This window comes from Vanessa cardui, chromosome 24, assembly GCF_905220365.1.
Source record: "Vanessa cardui chromosome 24, ilVanCard2.1, whole genome shotgun sequence".
Lineage (NCBI taxonomy): Eukaryota > Metazoa > Arthropoda > Insecta > Lepidoptera > Nymphalidae > Vanessa > Vanessa cardui.
Genome location: NC_061146.1, coordinates 8,222,458 through 8,246,294, shown reverse-complemented (window position 1 = coordinate 8,246,294; position 23,837 = coordinate 8,222,458). Strand labels below are relative to the sequence as shown.

Genomic DNA, 23,837 nt, shown 5'->3' with positions numbered 1-23,837 from the left:
GTACATAGAAAGGGCATTGTCTTGACTAAATAATTTACCTACATATCAAATAACAGATACCATTGTTGTATATCACCGGTTCTTCTCAGTTCTGAGGCGTTAAATTCCGAACAGGTGGTAGATTTTTAACTACTTTATACTACTGGATTTTTGACTTTGACTTTATACATATAGATATGACGACAATAAAAGTGCTCGTATGAGCCTATTTGAATAAAGAATATTTTCATTTTGATTGGGGTGTCTTGGGGATACGACTTATTTGGCTTGGACGGCGAATCATCTCTCTAATATAGTCTGTATTTATTTTATTATGGAAAGTCTAGGTTTTCATATATTTTGCTTCAAATTGGTTTTGTTTTTTTTTTTACTTATTCAGTAATTAATAATTGCTCTGTTTCTCATGTACACTATCTGAAAAAATTAATACGCCTTGTGAATGAATATACACATACACATAGACGCACCGCAATTTTTTGCTGACATTACTTTTAACCGTCTCACGCACACTAAGACATGTAAACTCGGGCGTCACACACGCACACTAATGCACGATAATAATTAAACGCGAGCGGTTGTTTTCGCAAGTGACTAGATCTTTGAAAAATGACGAAAACGAAAATAGTCTCTTTTCAATTCTAGACTTCCATAACTTGATACCAAGACGCACAAATGGTAGGGTCAACTTGATTTATTCGTAACGCGACCGTTAAGCGTGTACGGACAACCAACACGTAGGCCATTAACATATTTTGATAATCAAACCGTACATGCCGACATGATGTCGAAATTTACATATAAACGTATGAACAGTGAGCCTTAGGTTCTGTTCATGAAACTAAATTACTGAAAACTATTTCCATTAACATATTTCGCTCGCCGATTATAAAACAAAAGACTGCCTGACGCTTCTTATTGTTAAAACGTCAGTATAATTATTATCCAAAGTAAAGTATTAATAAAATGACATGTTGTTTGGACCACGTGGAATTTGTATTCGTTTTTTAATTTTGTATTTGCTTTTATTTCTTCACTACAAAGTTCCACGTGGTAAATCTTCATTTTTTTGACAATGTACCCAATATTTCGCTTGATGGTAAGTGGTCATAACCGCCTATAGATATTGAGGATCGAAATAATGTTAAGATTCCCTTACACTACGGATGTAATACTAATCTTGGTAAAGTTGAACTTATGTCCTTTATAAACTAACTAAACTTGTTCGCTTGAATCGAAACACATCAATACAAAGGATTACTATTTAACAGTAGAATATTAGAAACTGATGATTAAGTACATGGAAAACCAATTGTGTTTCTCCGGATTTGAACCTGTTATTTTCGTGTCAGATATTCAATCCATAGAGCTATATTCTCTCAGAATAAACATTTCCTACAATATAATTTCAAGAACATTTTGCTTCAACAAAAAATCGACCTTAAATAAAAATCTTGGAAAATAATATTCGAAATAAAATCACCTATTACATTATCCTTTTACCCTTATTAACGAGGTTATGTTTTTTCAAATTCAAATGGGACCAAACGAGTAGTAAGCCATCCCAAACAAATAGAGATTTTTCCAAATCGGTTTATAAATGGTAGCAAATAACAAAACACAGCCGAAAAACGTCACTTCCTTTTTTAAAGTAAGTTAAATGTCGTATCGTTTGCCTTTACGGTCTCCGTGACGCTCTTACCCCCAACACATCCTCTATACGGAATCTACAACCTCAATCTACGGCCACCAGGCTCTGAACAGGTGAACATAATATATAATTTATTTAGTACGTGAAATCATTGATTTAATATTCACAAACGTATGTTTCGGTATACTCCAGCACATCAAAGAGAGTATACAAAGTGCTCTAGTGAAAATCGATGATAGCCACTAGACAAAACATGGCATTGTTTGTAAATACACCGAATAATATTAATACAACTACAACGCTCTTAACTCTTAAATCGTAAGTGTCATTTTCGTTAAAATACGGTTTTTTGTTTTATGGTTTAGGTTGGCGGACGAGCATATGGGCCACCTGATAGTAAGTGGTCACCATCACCCAGAGACAATGATACTGTAAGAAATATTAACTATTCCTTACATCGTCAATGCGCCGCCAACCTTGGGAACTAAGATGTTATGTCCCTTGTGCCTGTAGTTACACCGGCTCACTCACCCTTCAAACCGGAACACAACAATGCTGAGTACTGTTATTTGGCAGTAGAATAACTACGGATTTTATTCAGAACTGTACGCGATAATTTTGAAGTCTTAAGAGGCTTCTGTATAAATGACAAATGGAAAAAAAAGCATTTTGGTCTCGGCTAGCGCTTTGGGTTAGAGGAAGAATGGAGGAGTTTGAATACCGCTGCGTAATCGTAAGAGAAAATTTGTCAATAAACCGGTCAGTATAAGGTATCAACTAATTTTTGTCACAGGAAACACGCACAAACCGAGATTGCCCAGTGGTTTTGTGTAGTGCGTGAATCTTAACCGATGATTGCAGGTTTCCTCACGATGTTTTCCTTCACCGCCGAGCACGAGATGAATTGTAAACACAAATTAAACACATGAATATTCGGTGGTGCTTGCCTGGGTTTGAACCTGCAATCATCGGTTAAGATGCACGCGTTCTAACCACTGGGCCATCTCGACTCCGACTAACCAATTATTGACTAAATTTCCCACAAATATAAATTACATCATTAGTTTCTCTTTCCCGGATTTTTACTGAATATCTTTATCCCACGAGGCCGTAGATAAACGTATGATACAAGGACATTACATTCTAATTGGGTACTTGTGATTGGACCAATTAACAGAGGTCCAAATATTTGTAAATCTCGACGTTGATTGGTCCCCAGAGGCCAACTCGACTGGTATATCTTGAAAACAGATTTAACAAGAAACTATTTACTAATAAAAATGGGTAATTAATCTATACCGATATTATATATGTGTAAGTATCTCTGTCTGTCAATGATGTTCTATTAAACAGATATGTTACTAACGCGCAAAAAGTGAAGACTAGAAAACGTCCTAATTTGCCTTTAGTTGTTTTACGTAGTAATACGTTATAATACATCATAATTACGAAGTAATACGTTTTGCGTAATTAAAACATCTAGTTATCCCTTTTACTTATTGTTTTTATCAAGCTATCCTTTTTACTTTTAATGAAATGTAAAAATAAACTATATAGTAGTTATAACTATGTATGTATGTATAATAACTATGTAGTAGTTTATTTTATTTTATTAGGACAACCAACAGTAGATACAATATCACATGAAAAATAAATAACATTTCAAAATTATCAAAGCAAAAGTTCTACTATTTACAGATAGTCTCAACATGCATATTACTGAAAATATAAATTAAACATTATTCAAACTAAAATTATATAATAGAAAATAAAAACATACATTAAATTAGCGATTGAAATTAAAATTAAAATTGAGCACAAATTATATGTATTCTTTACTTTTTGATTGAATAGAGGCTGACTATCATGACATATGCCTAAATCATTTACTTTTATACTGATGGTGATGTATAACAACGATAATCTCGATGTAATGGTATTCCTAATTAGTTGAATATATAATGAGAGGATGGTATCCCCACAGACGGTATTGAACAACGCCCTACAGCGAAATTGTTTAAAGTACTTTAATTGTAAAGATATTTGTGACAAATATCCATTTGTAAAGCTTCTCGAACGTTCGTGTAATCAAGAAAAAAGTATCAACCAAGGACACTTATTACTTCTTTGAAAAACGGCTACAGTAACGTAAAGTGTGACAGACGGCCAAATTTAAATTAATTATCCGAGACTCAAAGAACTTACGGACCGGTCTCGAAAGCACTTCAGAAGTCCACGAAAACAGAACTGAAAAATGCTTCTCTAAAAAGGAATTTCGAAAAATGTCTTAAATCTCCTTTCTAAGTGAAGAAATAAGAATTTATTCAACTAAAACGCAAATGTTATCTTGTTACTATGTTTAAGAAATTATTTATTTTGTTTCAGATAATTTTACTTTATGCGGAATTGTGTGTGGCCGTTTGGGTCGGTATTATATACTCATCAATGCTGGCAAGGCTGGTAAATACCAAGATTTATTAGTATTGTATTCCAGATTGCAAAGTGAATAAGTCGGTATATTGTCACAAGGAATATAACAACTTAATTCCAAAGATTGGTGTGTATTATTAATATACTTCACAGTGCTAATGTCTTTGATAAGAGGTGAGCACAAACATCAGATGCCTCAACTGTTCATCCACCTACCCCTATAAGAAAAATAATAGTCTTAAGCTTATTCCAACTATAGGAACTGTAAAGACAAATAACAATATCGATTTAGTATCGGGATTTCATTGGTCGAAATCATGTTTTAATTATTTCGACCAATCATATCAGGCTTTTGAGTATCGACAATGATTTTTAGAACTTTAAAGGTAAAATTAAAGTGCATATAAGTAGTTTAATCCGCAGATAATTTTAACTTTGGCGTTTCATAAATTCAAATCATTTTTCATAAATACATTGGTAAAGAAAGCATGTTATTAAATTCAAGATTATATAGACGATAGAAAGGCGTGGGGCTAACATTTATTGACTTCGAGGCAGGGTGATTTATATATGTACATATGTAATTGTATTTTACTAACATGACTTTCTATTTTTAAATGTTGAGAAAGATACTGTTTTTACTGATTTTGTTGCCGGTTTTTCTTGGTAGAATCTGTAATCCGAAACGGTGGTAGCTTCACTTGATATGTCGTTAAATCACGATTCAAAAGTGCTTGTAAAAGACTACTTGAATAAAATATTTTTTGATTTTGATTCTAGGAGAACACTATTGTGTTATAAATTAACATATATTAATCAAAGATTGTTTGTAGTGCATATTACATAGCAGAGCTTTGACAAATCATACGGTATATGTAAATCTAAGATTCATTTAAATCTGCGCCTTTTTCGATTGTAATAGGATATACAAGCTTATGTATGAAGGTGACATACTCGTCAAAAGTGTACTATCCGTAGGCAAAACGAATCGTTTTATGAATATGATAACTGGAATCTATGGATTAACATTTTTATTGCAGGCACAGATTGGTATGATAACACATATGTATATGTATTTGTGTGTTTAGGTTACAAATTAATGTTCAGCTTATAAAATTGTCTGTCTGATGGTTAGTGGTCACCATAAGCCATAAACATTGTGTCTGAAAGCAATGTCACCATCATCATCACATCATCATTAATGCTCCACCAGCTTTCATCAAAGAACTACTCTTAGGTTCGTCTCTTAGGTTTTCCTTCATCCTCCTACTCTTAGGATGAAAGATCTTATTTTTTAAAAATGAATACTTATCTAATAAAATGGGATGTCTCATGGTAAGTGGTCACTATGACCCTTGAAAATTGTATCTGAAAGTAATATCAACCAATCCATCATCGTCATAACACCAGCCTTCATTCGAGAACTAAGAGATTCTTAAAGAAGTAAATGTAACAGACTCATATTGAAGTTTCACCCGCACCACCTATTTGTCCGAAAATCCACAACATCGTGATTTTTAAAACAATTTCTGCCTCGCATAATCACTCCAACCAGCTTTCGTCGGTTTTCCGAACCGATATGACTTGAAAACCTTCAAGCAAAGAGCGTACACATTCCTTAAAGACCGGTAACGCACCAGCAAGCCTCCTGGTGTTACACATGTCCATGGGCGGTGGTAATCACATTCCATCAGTTGAGACTCCTGATAATTTGTCCTCTATAACTTGAAAAGTACCAACATACAAATCAAAAATCTTATCTATTTTGGACCAGGAACTTTTAGCGAACTATCCATATTCCAAAATTCATCACAATCTAATAAAGGATATAAGGACGTATAGATAAACATACGGACTTTTTTATATATATTCACTTTTGTACAGTAAAGAATACTATTAATATATCATAGCGTGACTTAGGATAATCGTAGTACACGTGACGCTTTTAAAAATAAGTCTAAAGCAAAAATTTACAAGACTTTAATTTTACTGACTTACTTAGCTACACGTGTAACCCCTATATCCCATTTAACGAAAAGGCGTATGACCTTTTCTTTCGCTGGAAGAACGCGCTCGCGTTTCCCACACGTGGAAGTGGGGGGTATGTGGGACACGCCGGTGAACAAAACACTGGAATGCCCACTAAAAAACCAGCGGTACCCTGTCCGTTGTTTTAGCGAGCGCCAAGGGATCGCATGCAACCGTGACGCCCTGACGGTCAGCCCGCCTATGGGGGCATCTAACTCCCAGGGGCATATCAGAGGAACTGAGAACCCCCCTAGTCCCTAAGGCGCCTATTGAGGCGGGAGAAGAAGGTGCGCATAGCGGTTCTTCCTCCTCCACGGTCTTCTTCGGCGAAGCGGTTCTTCACCGGCATCCTCTACCCGCTCCCGCTTCGCGATAAAAATAAAAAAAGGCATATGATCTACTTTATACAACACAAACAACAACAGCCTGTATATTTCCCACTGCTGGACTAAAGCCTCCTCTGCCTTTGAGGAGAAGATTTGGAACATATTCCGCACTGTTCGAATGCGGGTTCGTGGAATACACTTGTGGCAGAATTTATATGAAATTAAACACATGCATGTCTCCTCAGGATGTTTTCCTTCACCTTCGTGCACGAGATGAATTATGAACACAAATCAAGAATATGAAAATTCACCGGTGCTTGCCTGGGTTGTCCGTAATCATCGGTTAAGATGCACGCGTTCTAACCACTGTGTCATCTCGACCTTACTTACTGACTTACTCAACTACACGTGTAACCCCTCTATCCCCTTTCCGAAAGGGCATATGACCTACTTTATACATTATCTATATAAATGAGCGAAAAGGCTGAAACGGACCGAACCGGCATTTCAGCCTAGTCACGGCGATCCAATTACTAAATAGTTTGCCGGGCTTTTATATGAAAGGCATCAACACCCCTTTCCCCACTAAACTGTCGGCCGATACCGCATTAATATTTGGCCAACTGCGGAAATTGCCAATAATGCTTTATAACCGAATAAAAAAAGGATTACGTATTTAATGATAGGTATATACCTATCTATCTATATTTCTATATTATTTCTACCTCCGTGGTCGAGTGGTGTGTACACCGGTTTTCATGGGTACGCCACTCTGAGGTCCCGGGTTCGATTCCCGGCCGAGTCAATGTAGATTATCATTAGTTTTCTATGTTGTCTTGGGTCTGGGTGTTTATGGTACCGTTGTTACTTCTGATTTTCCATAACACAAGTGCTTTTGCTACTTACATTGGGATCAGAGCAATGTATGTCATGTTGTCTCCTATTTATATCACTATTATAAATGTGAAAGTAATTCTGTCTGTCTGTCTGACGCTTCTGTTCTGACGCGACAAAACCGCTGAACCGAATTTGATGAAATTTGGAATGAAGCAAACTTGGACTATAAAATTTTCATGCCTGACAGATGGATTCATAAGGAAGATTTACGTATATTAAGTGAAATAGAACGACAATTGTTAAAAAGGTCGGAAAAAACAAAAAATATATAAATAAAGGGTAAAAATATAAAAACTTAATATGTCTAACCGTGCAAAGCCGGGACGGGCGCTAGTTGACATCAATTTTGCCTTCCGTTTTCTCATATTTATACATAGTTAATGAAATCCGATAAACAACACTATTTAAATAAACAAAAAAACATGCAAATTTTAATTGTATTCTCGATGTAAATGAAGAACCCTGTTTGTTTTGTTATTTGGAAGGAAGATCGATCTAGCGAGCAACGATCGATCAAACAGCACTTCCGACAATGCCTTTATTATATTATCAAATAGTAGCCATCCTCGGCGTAGCTCACGTTTTAGGGTATTCATTTTTGTGGTAGGCAAAAAAAGCCTTTCATACTTCATTGGAGTTCAAGTATGTTTTATACATAAATAAAAATTTTTACAAAAAGAAAAACCGACTTCAAACAAAACACTATTTTTAAAACAAATGAATATGCACTAAAAAGTAATAAAAATAATTGCATATTCAACATATTTTTTAGAGTCCTCCTAAGTAAAATGAAATGAAAAATATTAGACTACTTAAAAGTCGATTTACGATTATATAACGTAGTTAAAGTTATTGGTATATTTGGAGCTGGTGTCAGCCACGGTTCCCTTACCCCAATAATCAAAAGAAAGAAGCGATACGAGCCCCTTGATTGATCCAGTATATCATTGTATAAAAGGTAATTTGTAAAAAACATGTTTGTTAAAGTATTCTCGTATTATTTTTTGATAGATATACTGTAGGGTTTTCTTGGCTGACACCGACTCCAAATATAGCAATAACATATATATATACATATATATACTGCGTAATTTATATCATATACAATTTACTGTTTGTATTTCGTGTTTCTTCTAATGTGGTAGATAGTGATGATTGGATGGTACCTAGGTAGGTATCATTCAATCATCACAATTTACGGACTTGTACAAAACCCTACCAACAAGTACCACCACACATATAATATTCGAACAAACACTTAATATGTTATTTACTTTGAACATATTGTATAGCAACATATATATTTAATTCCATCTTTAAATATATGACATGGTAAATATAAAAATATCTGCAGGATTTAATTAAAGAATTAATATTACTTCCATGACTTCACAGTATGTTGGCAAAACTTACAGCATCCCCGTCTTAGATTATTTTGGGCGGAAAATTGATACACCCTTAACGAAGATGAAGATGAAGGGTGGTCCATATATTGTTGTTATATATTTGATTACATGACTTAATAATAAATTAATTGGTAGAAGATTCTCTCGTACAATCCTATTATTTATTAAATACTTCGATTATCATATGAAATTAAGTAAGTATTTTACAAAATAAAATTATTTAATAGGTTATACCAGTAGTTCCCAAACTTATTTTTCTCGTGGACCACTTTCAAAATTTTATTGGTTTCGGTGGACCCCCTTTTGCTGCATTTCTACCACATTCTTAAAGTCACCAAAAAATAAAAACTGTGTCGCTTCTGACTTCTGTCCCTATATTCCGATAGGTAAAATAAAAACGAAACATTATACACTAATTATACATTATAAATACATACATTTTCTAACACTATACTTATTAAAAGAATAGAATTACGAGAAAAAATTAATAAGGTAATATAACTATGCTTATATATGCTATGTAAAGAGCTAAAATGCTCTCCCCATCATGTCGCCCGTGGACCCCTGGGGGTCCACTTGGACCACTGGGTTATAGCAATAATAACGCAACAATCACATTTGATTTGCTTGCATTTATTATAAAGTTTTAAATTCCGAGAGATCATTACGAAATTTAAATAGTATTTTATTTATGAAAAGGTACGCAAAACAGACAGGGGGAAATGAGTCACCTAATGGTAAGTGATCACCACCGCTTAGACATTAGCACCGTAAGAAATTATAACCATTCAATACAACTCAAAACCCCTCGACTTTGGAAACTATGTTATTATGTCCCTTGTCTCTGTTAATAATCTTATACTAGCTCACTCACTCGTTAAACCGTAATACAACAAAGAATTGCTTCTTTGCATCTTCTTCTTCCCATTTAAAACCTCTTTTGAACGGAGAAATAATTTAGCATTATTTAAGGAGATTACACGAACTATACAAAACATATGAATAGTAAGACAGTCTTCTTTTTTTTGAAGTTGGTTAAAATATAAACCTCGAAATGTATTTCTACAAACACATACGAAGTCAGGACCTTAATATGTGTAAATAAATAATTTAAAAAGTAAGCACAAACGTAATTATATGTAATTTATGACGTCACAAAACTACAATTGCAAAAAATGTTAATCCGTTTTTAAACTGACGCAATTTACATACAGTTACCAAGTTTATGATTTTATTATTATCCCTTGGGTGACCACGGTAATTCAGGTCTTTCCATTTCAAATGTAGGGAGTGACTCTATTGCTGAAGAGAAATCCAGATGAAAAACAATGGAGATGTAGTGCTGCATAACCTACTTTATCAAATTATAATTTGCTATACATATCCGTTGACGAGTAGTGTGTATACCGGTTTTCATGAGTACGCCACTCCCAGGTCCCGGGTTCGATTCCCGACCGAATCGATATAAAACAGTTAATTAGTTTTCTATGTTATCTTGGGTCTGGGTGTTGGTGGTACCGTCGTTACTTTTGAATTTCCATAACACGTGCTTTAGCTACTTACATTGGGATCAGAGTAATGTGTGTGATGTTGTATATTTTCACACAATCCATCCATCGTTTCCTTGGTCGTCCTCTACCTCTATATCCGTCCACATCCATGCTCAAGGCTTTTCTCACAATATGTTTCTCATTCCTCCGCATTACATGCCCATACCATGATAGCCGCCTTCCACATAACTTCTCGGCTATCGGTGTCACTTTCAAACTTCCTCTTATGTACTCATTTCTTACTCTATCCATTCGCGTAACACCACACACCACACATTTCTCTTAGGATTCTCATCTCCGTAATATAGAAATATGTTTGGGTGTGATTTCAATGCCCGTATGATAAGATTGCGCGACTTTCGTCATATTCGTCTATCAAGTTTCTTTCGCAGTGACGATAGCGGCTTGACGCTTTTGACCAACTTCAAAACCCAAAGCAACACCGTGTTTAGTTCTCTACAACCCAACTTTTGGGTCCAATTCCGGCCCAATCCCACTTATTTTGCAATGCGTCTGTTTCTAAGAATCTAAGAAATCCTGTCAGATGTGTATCACACTGGAGCGACGATTTTTTTATGTAATAGGTAGGTGAATGAACCACCTGAGTAAGTAAGGCCACATGAGGGTAAGTGTTTACCACTGCCCATAAAAAATGACCTTGTAGGTGTAATAACCATTCCTCACATTACACCAACACGCCACTAACCGTGGAGGTTAAGATGTTATGACACCTGTGTCTGTGCTCTGTGCAAGCCCCAATTAAATTGATAGACGTGATCGAAAGGTACAAAGGTTTTGCAAAAGAAGAAAGCCTTTGTCCCGCACTCCGAAATTACACGTATTAAGACTTAATCATACAGAATTAGATAATAAAACAAAGGTTACGAAAACGATTCAAATAGAATTCGTTTGTGTAACAATTAATTAACGAGATTATTATGTATACGAACATACTTACTATTGTTTCGTTGAAGATTACTTGTATACATAGCTATCCGTTCCGACCTCGTCCATCAAAATAAGTTTTTTCGTTAAAAAATATTTTGGCACTCGATAGCAGCGCCATCTACTGAGTCTAATCTAAGCCATTAGGGATCTATATTGATGTTTTTTGTGTGGTTTCACACAAACAAAAACCAACAAAATCGGTCCAGCCGCTTAGGAGTTCAGTAACATATACATGCAAAATCTTAATCTATATATACTTCATTCAAGTAGGCCTTTAGTGAATATTTGAAAAGTCATTTAACAAACTGTATTTAAGAAGCTACCACCAGTTCGAAATACAAATTCCACCGAGAAGAATCGGCAAATAACTCTACTGGGTTTGTTTTTCAACCTTTAAAAAAATACACAAGAATTATATAAAATTTGTCCAAAATATTTGTTAATAATAAACACCAACAAATATACATACTTTCTAATTTATAAAACTGGGATCTTAATACACAATTTGAAGATTTAAATAGTATGTTGGAAAAGGTATATGGTACAGAACGATGCAAGCTCAGCCCTTAAATATACCGTGGATTGATAATTGTGATTTGAGTCGCCGTGATCTTAATGTTGCTTGAAGACTCCGTTCCGGCCACCTTTCAATAAACTTTTGCTTTCTTAATGAAGAAAGTGAATTCCCCAAATTGCACCGAATGCGGTGTAATCGAAGATATTTACCATATTCTATTGGAATGCGGCCGGAGCGAGTCCCTAAGAAAGGATATTAATGTTGATTTGGGCATTACTTTAACTATTGCGCACTGTATAAGCTTTTAACCTTTCCTACATCATATGAAGCAAAACAATTGTATAAATTAGTTATTAATATTCTATAATTAAGAAAATAAATTAATGTAAACTGCTTACAGTACAGAGCAATATAGTCAAATTGATGACTAAGCTCTATAATAAAAAAATAAATAAATAAATAGTATGTTGCTTGTACTTTTGAAATTAACAAATGTACTGGTTGAACTCCAAAATTCTGTCATAATAAGGTCTTAATTTTCTTTGAAAACATCAAATCAGCAACTATGTTCTCATTAGGTAAAAAAAAACATAAATAGTCGAAATGTTTGCTAAGCCCGGATGGATGCTTTAATTTGAATTCTTTCGTACAGAAAACAAAGGCCCTGGATGTATTTTTATTGTTTTACGAGCAACTCGATTGTAGCTATGTAGGTCTTCACAAAGCTTCGCATAATTTGGAATATAAAATACTACTTACCAGACATTAACCCCCAAGTACAGATTTATTGGCAGCAATGGCCTCTGCCAATATTAACGTGGTCACTTTATCTTCCAAATCCTATTCTATCTTCTTGAATATGCCAGCAGTCATGATGGACACTGTATTACCATTACTCTCATAATCAGGTGGGGATTCTAGTTCATAAACGTGCTTGCAAGGCATGTGAATTTAAGCAAAGCCAATTTCCAGGGGGAATCACCCAGTGGTCGGATCGCGTGCATTTCAACCGATCATTGCGGGGTCAAACGCTAGCACCACTGAATTTTCCTGTGCTTAATTTGTGTTTATAATTCATCTTGTACCCGTGAAGAAGGAAAACATCGTGAGGAAACCTGCATGTGTCTAATTTCAACTAAGTTCCGCCACATGTTAATACACCGCATTGAAACAGCGTGGTGGAATATGCTCCAAATTTTCTCCTCAAAAGGAGACGAGGCCTTAGCCCAGCATTGGGAAATTTACAGGCTGTTACTGTACTATTTCCAGACTTCACTGGTACTGATAAACTCTCAATGGAATCAACCAATAACATTTCACCGAATCGATTTGAGGTCTGAATAATAGGATCTCATAATCTAAACCAATAGGGCCATTGACACATATATAAATAGGGTTAAAACAATCGTAGCCGACATTTATTATATATATGTATATATATAAGTTAAATGAAGACGTTGGCAGTTCGTATTATAATACCACAATAGTTTCGAAGGAACTCAGCTGATTTCAAAACCGAACCGAATTTATATATAACGTTTGAATGAATTTATTAACCAGTTGAACGATTCTGCCGGTTGGATGAAACTTTATATTTTAAAGTACTTTGTTGTCGCTGTTTGACTTTGAAATAGAACAAGATGTTAACAAAAAAAAATGTTTTGGGTTTTGTGAAATTTAACTAAATCATAACCGGATGACTAATGTGGTGTAAAGTTTCAGAACTCTTTTGACAAAGCCATCTATCCGAAAAATTAGAAAATTAAATTACGAGAAATCTTTAGAGATCTCAATTACAAAAAAAATGTCATATATTTATAAACATTATGATTTACAAAAATGTATTTCAATTAATATGAATGGATTCTGATAAATTGATTTTAATTTATATACCAACAATATATTATGAAATTCGTAAAGAGTGCAACTGGCAGTTCAAAGTTTGTTAGCACCGGGACAACCAAGATGGTTGCCCATTTCTTTTTCTACGTTTACAGGGTGACGTCATTACCTTGACTAAATTTACTGGGTGGTAGGGTTCACCAACCCGCATTGGAACAGCGTGGTGGAATATGTTCCAAACCCTCTCCTTAACGGAAGAGGAGGCCTTTCTCAGCAGTGGGAAATTTATGGGCTGTTACTTTACTTTACTTTAGGGTTCTGTTTTAGCCCGTCTGGGTAGGTACCACCTACTCATCAGTTATTCTCCCGCCAAATAACAGTTCTCAGTATTGCTGTATTCCGGCTTGAAGGGTGAGTGAGCCAGTGTAACTACAGGCACAAGGGACATAACATCTTAGTTCCCAAGGTTGGTGGCACATTGACGATGTAAGGAATAGTTAATATTTCTTACAGCGTCATTGTCTATGGGTGATAATGACCACTTACCATCAGGTGGCCCATCTGCTCGTCCGCCAACCTATACCATAAAACAAAAAACAAATGTACGATTTCTAACCACTAACAACATCTCTGTTCTTTTTCTTGCATGGGAAGTCAAAATGTTCTTTATGGAATTGGTTCTTATAAGAATCTTTGAATCATGGAAGTGGATTAAATTAAATACAAACTTGGTTCAAAATGTAGATTCTAAGAATAAGAACCGGCAAGAAACTCATTGACTACACTCTTAAGATTCCAAGCTGCGGCTGAGTCAGTGTTGTTCTATTCTCATAATAAACTTGACGATATATTTCTTGGAGAAAACTTCACCATATATTTCTTGGAAAAATAAATTCCAACTTATGTACGTTTATTTTTACAAAACTTTTAACTCCAGAATGAAACGGACCGCAGAAACGTGCGAAACGCTTTAAAACTGGAAGTGTAGTACAATTAAAAAGTACTTTGTTCCGCCCTTTTATTCTATTCCCGAACCTTGAAAAACCTGCACAAAGATCAAACCTTCTTTTTTCACTCACTACGTAAAGAATTTTTAGACAAAAATTACATTTAATACTACTTTGATCGAGGAATTAATGTCACAGTATAAATATTTCTTTTCTTTAAATATTCTGAAACGAAGCTGCTTCTCACATTGTACACGCTGAGTGGCTCATGATAAACATCCACAGAAGAGATTCTATCCATCATCATCATCTTTTATCCAATCAGGAATATTATTCACGTGTGTCCAACTTCATGTGCTGGATTTGGTCAAAATTATTTATAATTCATTTCGTACTCAACTACGAAGGAGACCAACGTGAACAACCTTCACGAGTCCAGGGTATCAGTATATGTGTATATGCCATACCGTGTGGTGCCAAGCAATGCCAGTGGATTAGCGGAATAACAGTCATAGTCAGAATTTTACTTTAGTTATACCATATTCAACTGTGGTGAAATTGGCGTTCAAATTTCTTATATAACACTATTTTTTAAGGAGTAGTTATTTAGCCAACGCTGAACCTCCTTTTAGGTGTCAAATCAATAATATTGAAATTAGAGAAATCACTGTAACGAGAAATATGACTACAATAAATAGACTAAGCTAGTAATATGTATAAGTTACGATTTTGATGACTATCTCCCTTTCATAGTTGCTTACAATCCCACAGATTTGATCCTATGACTATGGATTAAGTGGAAAAAATTCTTTTATCGACCTCCGTGGTCGAGTAGTGTGTACACCGGTTTTCATGGGTACGCCACTCCGAGGTCCCGGGTTCGATCCCGGTCGAGTCAATGTAGATTATCATTAGTATTCTATGTTGTCTTGGGTCTGGGTGTTTGTAGTGCCGTTGTTACTTCTGATATTCCATAACACAAGTGCGTTAGCTACTTACATTGGGATCAGAAATGTATGTGATGCTGTCCAATATTTATTTATTTATTTATTCTCAAATAAAGTCCGGGGCTAGCAATTGGTACACCTCGGAAAGTAAATTAAGCTATAGGGCCTGTACCCTACAACTCAGTTCGTGTTGGTTTCGGAGAGGGCATCTGTGTTTGCTTTCACACGCCTGGACTTGTCCTGCGTAGTCAGTCTCTTTTGAAATTGGTGTTCGTGACCAAAATCAATTTGGTTTAATGATACTTTCTGACCTGAAGCCGTCAGTTCATCTTACGTCTGTTCATCCTTATAACAATTCAAAAGTTTGTATTACTTAGTAATACAATTAATGATTCGATGAATAATATTTACTTTGGGTCTCCTGCGAAACTTCGCTTTTATTCACAATTATTATTTATCAATAACAATTATCTTTAATTTTTTTTTTCATATACGACCGTATTGTTGTCTAACCGGCCAGTATCTTAAATATTTGTTAAATCACAAAAAATATATGAAAGAATCCTCTTTATTTTTCTGCACATTTATGGCTAGAGCTCTCCATATTGAGACCATAATCGATCTTCTCCATGCAGCTATCTTCCTATAATCATTGGAACAAAAAGCGGCTTACACTTTCAATATATAAGATTATTATCTGTATTTATTTATTTTATTTATTTATTTATTTATTTATTTATTTATTTATTTATTTAAGATCCACCAGTGATAATTACATTAATACAATATTGGGTAAAAAGAATTACAGTGTAGCTTAGTTCTAAATGCATTATCTTTTAAGGCAGATACAGCATGCAAATATTAGGAAGTTTATAAAACATTTATTACATTATATTAAAAATGTATTAACTTATTGATAAAAAAATATTAAAATCTCTATATATAAAAATTAGGTTACAGGTGGTTTAAAAACTTATAACGAAATGTTTTAAGTGAGTCCCTAAAAGGGTCCAAATGTTTACAACTATCATTTAGAATTTTAGACATCCTGGAAATTGGTGAGTTATTGCCCAAAACAGTTTTTCGAAAAGGTCTTGTAAGAGGATTAATTGTTTTACGTGGATATCGAGAGGGAACATTAAATTTTATCTTACATACTAAATCTGGATTATCATAGATATTGTTAAGGCTTTTATACAAAAACATCAAATCCAACAAATCTCTTCTTTGGCTCAAGCTATGTATCTTAAAAAATGCTAGCCTTTCATTATACGAAGAGAGTTCTTTAGCCTTTCTTTGAGAGAACGCCAGATGATAGAGAAATCGCCTTTGTATCCTCTCTATTCTTAGGCAGTGTGTTGCATAATGTGGCCTCCAAATGACACTACCATACTCTAGTATACTTCTTACTAAGCTATTATATAGAATTATTTTGGTATGTACATTTCGGAATATTTTGCTGTTCCTCAGGACAAAACCCAACATCTTTGAGGCTTTGGTGACTATATTATCTATGTGTGGAATAAATGTAAGCTTCTCATCGAAAATCACACCAAGATCCCTGATTGTATTAAGGCGTTTTAGAGGGACATTAGCAATGACGTATGGGTAATAACTGGTGTTAACTTCAAGCTTATTCCGAGTGAACGATATACAAGAACATTTTTCTGTGTTGAGTACCATTCCGTTCACCTTACACCAATGATACAATCGATTTAGATCCTCCTGTAAGCGACTAGCATCTTCAAAATTTTCAATAACCTTTAGGAGTTTAAGGTCATCAGCGAACATGAAAGGTGTTGAGTGATGAAAACTTTTTGGTAGGTCGTTGATAAAAATATTAAAAAGTAAAGGACCCAGGTGTGAGCCTTGAGGAACTCCAGATGTTATGTTGAATTTTATAGATTCATATCCATTTGCAACTACATAGAAACACCTATCATAAAGATATGATTTTAACCAGTCCAATATAGATCCAGTCATGCCAAATACTGATAATTTTGTAAGGAGAACTGAAATGGGAACCAGGTCAAATGCCTTGCTAAAATCTGTATAGACTACATCAACTCTTTTTCGTTTGTCAACAGACTCGATTAGTATTTCAGTATAGTTAACTAAATTTGTGTTAGTAGATCTCCCAGATATAAAACCGTGTTGATGCTGACTAATACCACCTTTAAACTGGGCATATATATACGGATAAACTAAAGACTCAAATACTTTGGCGAACACCGAAAGAATAGATATAGGCCTGTAGTTCTCTAATTTTTCGTTATTACCACTTTTAAAAATGGGATCCACTTTTGCCACCTTCCACTTAGTTGGAAATGCTCCCAAACTTAGTGATACATTATAAATTATTCTTAGAGGTTTAGCAAGAGATGATGCGCAGTTAATTAAATAAATTGGTGGTATATCGTCCGCTCCTGCACCTTTATGCGGATCTAGGTTTTGTAATTTCTTCAATATTTCGTGTTCATTTAGCTGAATACATGATAAGACACAGCTTTTGTTAGCGTCATCAAACATATTAGCTAGGATATCATTGACGTTGTATTGGGTAGCTGTATTACTATTGTAAATTTTAGAAAAATGTGAACCGAAGTTGTTGCAAATGTTACTGGCACCTGAAATTTCGACATTATTTCTCGTCATAGTAGATGGAAATGCACGAGAATTGTTTTGTCTTTTTGAGTTCGTAAATGTCCAAAAATATTTAGAATTAGTTTTGATGTTATCTTCTGAGCGTTTTATATAAGAGTTGTAACATTCTAATGATAATTTCTCACATCTCTTTTCTAGAATTTTGAAGGAAATCTCGTCCATAGGATTTTTATATTTTTTGTATCTTGTTCTTAGTTTTTCTTTTTCTTTAATTCTTTTAATAAGAGTTTTGTTGAACCATGGAGGATATTTAGTTTTATTTCTGTGTGTCTGTTTGGGTACGTATTGTTCTATTGAAGACCGTATGACAGAATAGAATATTTTTACCATTGTATCGACGTCATTGTACACTGAAAGTTTTTCTGCCCAGTTTACATGATTGAGGAAACTATTTATTGCTGCGAAATCAGCCTTAAAAAAGTTATATTTTACATATTTGGAGTTTGACTCTAATAATTTTGCTGTATTGTCATCCTTGTTGACGCTAATATCTAAAGGTGGATGAAAAGGGTCTATTCGACTCAATACATTTGATGATGAGCTAACCGTAACTTTAAAATTATCACTATTAAAGAAAACGAGATCCAAGATTTTGTTTTGTTGATTTTTTATGTGATTCATTTGACAAAAAGAGTTCATTTGAGAAAAGTCTACAAGAGATTGAGCCAAAGAAGGTAAATTGCACTTGTTACTAGCTTTGCCTACCAAATCCCAGTTTATGCAGCTTAAATTAAAATCTCCAATGATAAGCGTATTGTAATGTGTAAATTCTGAAACACGATTAACATTGTCTATAAATCTGTTCAATACGGATTTATTGACCGGTGGGGGGATATAGGCAGCACACAAAACTATTTTATTATTTTTGTGTATGTCTATTGTGATCCATAAATCCTCACAGGAACTCTCCCAGGATTCCATTCGCCGAGAGTTAAGTTTAGTACTTACAGCTACCAATACTCCCCCACCATGTTTTTTGCTCGAATTGAGTCGGTCTCTATCTCTTCTGTAAACATTATAGTTATCGCTAAATAGTTCCGCACTTAAAATGCTACAACATAGCCAAGTTTCAGTCAATACAATAAGATCATAATTATTACAGCACACTTTTCTATGGAAATCAAGTGTTTTTGTACGAAGACCTTTAACATTTTGGTAATATACATTTAATGCCAACATTTTTGCAATGAATCAACGTATTTACATGCAACATAACTTAGGTCTAGGTTAATTTGTTGAGACATTCCACACTATTAATTAATTTGTAGTCGGAGATGTCCGTTTTTCTCATAAATATGCGCCCGTTACGAACCCAAATGTGTTTGTAGTTTAATTCTTTAGCTTTTTGACGAGCGGCAGCGTGAAGAGATTTATTCGATGCGGATAGATGTTCACATACATATATGGGAGCCTTGTTACCTGCTATGCCAAGATGGGATGTATTTAGTTTGTTGGAGGGATTATTTTTGTTGAATTTTATAACTGCCGCTAATAGTTGGTCGCGAATCATAGGTGCGCTGAGTTGTGCTATGATAGATCTGGGTCTTGTAGTTTTTGGATTCATTTTAGCGATACGGGTGCAGTGAACTATTTCATTATCTTTAATATTGTATCCTACAGATTTTGAGAGTTGTTTTATAACATTGATTATATTTTCGTTCTTTGACTCGGGAACACATTGTATTTCAACATTATTAGCTCGTGCATGTTGTTCCATTAAGTTTACTTTATTTTGTAGGTTAGTCACTGTACATTGAAGGGTTTGATTTTCTTGCTTTAATTTATTAACTAATTCCAAATGAGTATCAAGTTGTTTTTTCATATCATCGTACTGGTTGCTAATAAAAGAAACTGATGCTTGAAGTTCTTCAAATTTATTTTCTAAGTTTTTAAAATGAGTACTTATGGAATCTTTTATTGTTTTGTTAATATCTATCATAAGGTTTGACATTTGTTTATTAATTGCTTCATTGATGACATTTCGTATCAGTTCTTGTGAAGGTCCCTCACTTGCTATAGGTGACGTTGGAGAACTAAGCGCTTGTCTTTTTGATGATCTTTTGGTCACATTTGAATCGGTAATTTTATAACTTGTACGACTTATTGATGGTTTAACTGGAGTTTCATCATTATTAGTTCCTTTTAGTTTAGGTCTGCTGCATTTGGGACAATTCCAATCTGTGCACACTTTCGTACAAGAATCAATTCCCAAGCAACCAAAGTGGTACTTTTTTTTACATTCTATACATTGCATATGTTTGTCGTCCTTGTCTTTATTTACATTGCAGCATCCCCACGATGTCTGTTTCTCTGCCATTATAATATTAAATGTTATAATAATGCGAAGAAAAATACAATGTTGTTTAAAATTTAAAATGTAAAATATTTCTGTTTTTACTGAGGATTGAACTCGGGTATTATCGTATACGTATACCAATTTTATGCCACTGGTCCAATCTACAGTTGATCTTACTTGCGAAAAAGCGCTGTTTATTTGACTAATTTATATTTGATAATATATAAAAGTGGGTATATGGTAGACACCAACAATTTGATACACCGTCACTGTCTAAACATTGATAAGAATTCACTTTTAAATTTCTATTTTCATCATTGTTTTACACTTTCACTATGAATTTTATCACAAATTTAACCGAATGTCAATAGTAAACACCGTGTATCACAATTGTTTATTATAATTTTTACTTTTACTATTGTTTTGCGAATTAAAATGTTACAAGTGAAAGGAACACGTCTACCTCCTCCGAGATCGGTATGTATGATAATTTACAGAGGGTTTATATAGATTTAGAAATCATATATAAGAACTTTTCCTTTGTAGATACGGAGCTTCCATCACCCTTTCCAAGTGAGTAAGTGTACTCAATATTATAATGTAAATAAATAACATAAATTCATTTCTCATTTAAAACGACAAACCGATTTCGGATTTACTTAAAATACAATTAAAAAACGTTTAAATCAATCCATTAAATTTAAATTTCAATGTTCATTGGGATCATAATAGAACGAGTACTCTCTTCTGACGTTCGATGAAGTATCGCACAGAGCATTTATATTTTAAATAATTTAAATTTCGAATTAAAATTATTTAACGATTGTAAAGAAAATTCTGACGTCAATAAAACAGTCAGTATCAAAAAGTCAATTCAAGTACTCTCTTATAAGAATTAAATCAAATGCAAAGCCCGAATTTCTATTATAAGGGTGAAACATCAGCAAAAACATCAGTGATCATTTTTATCGACTTATTAAAAAAATATATAGTTCATTATTGTTAATTCAAATTAAAGAATACATATACAACTTTGTTACTTTGAAATTTGGTATGAAAAGAGCTTGCAATCTAAGGAAAGATTAAGGATTACTTCTAATGCCTGACACCGATAAGCAACCCCAAATACGCGAGCGAAGAGTTGGGTGTCAACTAGTTACATATATATCTATCTATATATGTATATTGTATATATATACATATATTAAATAATATGTCCGGACTGACATTATCACGGAGCGTAAACTATTAAAGTTGGTGAGTAGGATCGTTTTCATCCATCCATCGATCAAAAAGAAAAAGTAATGTGTAAAATCGAATGTTCTGTGATCTTCTTTTGTTTTTTTATTCACTAACTAACCACTACTGACAACGTTACAATGTACAATTAAATTGATAAAGAATTATTGATATAAACTAGTTTTAAAAGCAATTTTTTGTTTAATTGAATTCGGATTATTTGAGTTCGGATTCCACAATGTCTAAGTAAGAGACACACACTAAAGAAGGAATTTTGGAAATTATATGTCTGAGGGGGTGAAATAATTGTTCGAAGTTTGTGTGGACGTCTGTCATTTTTAACTTAGAAACATTTTTGGGCTACTGATTAAATATAAGTAGATTATATATATAAATAGCTGAGATGGCCTAGTTAGAGCACGTGCATCTTAACCGATGATTTGGGATTCAGACCCAGGCAAGCAACACTATATATGTATAAGTATATGCTTAATTTGTGTTTATAATTCATCTCGTGCTTATCGGTAAAGGAAAACATCACGAGGAAATCTGCATGTGTCTAATTTCTTCGAAATTCTGATACATGTGCATTCCACTAGCCCCATTGTAACAGCGTGGTGGAATATGTTCCAAACTCTTTCTTAAATGGGAGAGGAGGCTTTATCCCAGCAGTGAAATATATATGATGATGTATGATGTCTTAAATTAACGTTATATTTTTTGTTAATGTGTAAATATATTCAACTTCTACGCACGCAAAGCCGCGGCCAGCATCTTGTTCATATTATAAAAGCTAAAGTAACTCTGTTTGTCTCTTATATTTTTACAGGTATACCAATAAACCGATTTTGATAAAATTTTATATGAAGCAATTTTCTTTTTTTAATTATCTATACAAGGGGGTACATTTGGGGTTAGTTGTACAAAAGTTATTCAAATTTGACTTTAGAAATGTGCAAATGTGTAGACGCCATACTCCTTACACTTAAGCAAAGCTGGGCGTAAATATAGTCATCTATTTTCAGGCTTTAACAGGAAATAAGTACTGTTAATCAAAAATTATTAAACATAAGATTTTTTAAAAGTCCAAAACAAATGTAATATAATTATCCGAGATATATTATATTCAACATTTTCAAGTAATTAAATGAAATCGGAAGTCCCCTAAAATAATAATTGCGAGGTCAACGACCCTTAATAACATAACGCTCAAATACACAGTGTAAATGAACAATTTTAGTGTTGCTTTATTGAATAAAATTTGTCGAATATTTTTAAGCAATTAATGTATAAGCATTATATACAATTATACATATTTCTTTTATTTCTAATTAATTACAAAACCCAATGAATTATGTTGTATATTTTACAAACAAATCGTTTATATAATATTTTCTGTATGTTACTCTAAATATGTACAGTAAACACATATCCTTCTTAGATATCAGCAGTAATTAAGCTAAGCCTTTTTGTTAGATACCTACATAATATCAAACCTTAACAGATTAAGAATATTTTTATCAAATATAACCTTAACAACAAAAAACTACAAGACGATAGCTATGTATATTCATTGATAATGAATTAATAATATTAATAGATAATAAAAACAATATTTTTACCCCTTAAAAGCGAAAGAAAACATCCTTTTTGAGTACTTCGACATTAACACAACGATTTAAAAAAAATAACTTTTTTTTAAATTTTCTCAATAACAACACTTACCTTTATTTAATTTTTCGTTCGTTCTCGATGTTACAGTCTTGAAATATACTTAAGACACTTGATTTCACTCTAAATAAAAATATTAATCACACGTTTCGATCGCGAGCGTTATACGATAACCTTCCTTACTGACGTCCAATCCTCATGAAAGTCGGACGGGTACTGGCGCTGAAAATGCGAAGAAACAGGAACGATATAATTCGTACTTTACAGGAGAGCGCATGTCTGTATATTCAATAACCGAAAATGAACTCTAAATCTTGTCTATTAAGGTATAATTTCCAAAAATCAATTTGGGATTTACGATACAATTGTTCCGAAAATGTTACCAACGCTACCATGGTTCGGAAAATTCGTAGCCACCTATGGTAATAATTGATGAGATTTTTAATAATCTATTTGAAGTAAAGTTTGTTTAAGTTAATAA

General features: G+C 33.8%; 1 protein-coding gene across 1 annotated transcript in view; it reads right to left on the bottom strand.

Annotated features, from left to right (window-relative positions):
- Nucleotides 1–23,561, bottom strand: part of LOC124540124 (KH domain-containing, RNA-binding, signal transduction-associated protein 2-like) — a 324,033-nt gene extending 300,472 nt beyond the window's left edge. Inside the window, exon 1 of the mRNA XM_047117562.1 lies at nt 23,411–23,561. The gene's annotated coding sequence lies outside the window, so the exon portion shown is untranslated. The remainder of the gene's footprint in view (nt 1–23,410) is intronic.
- Nucleotides 23,562–23,837: the final 276 nt, after the last annotated feature.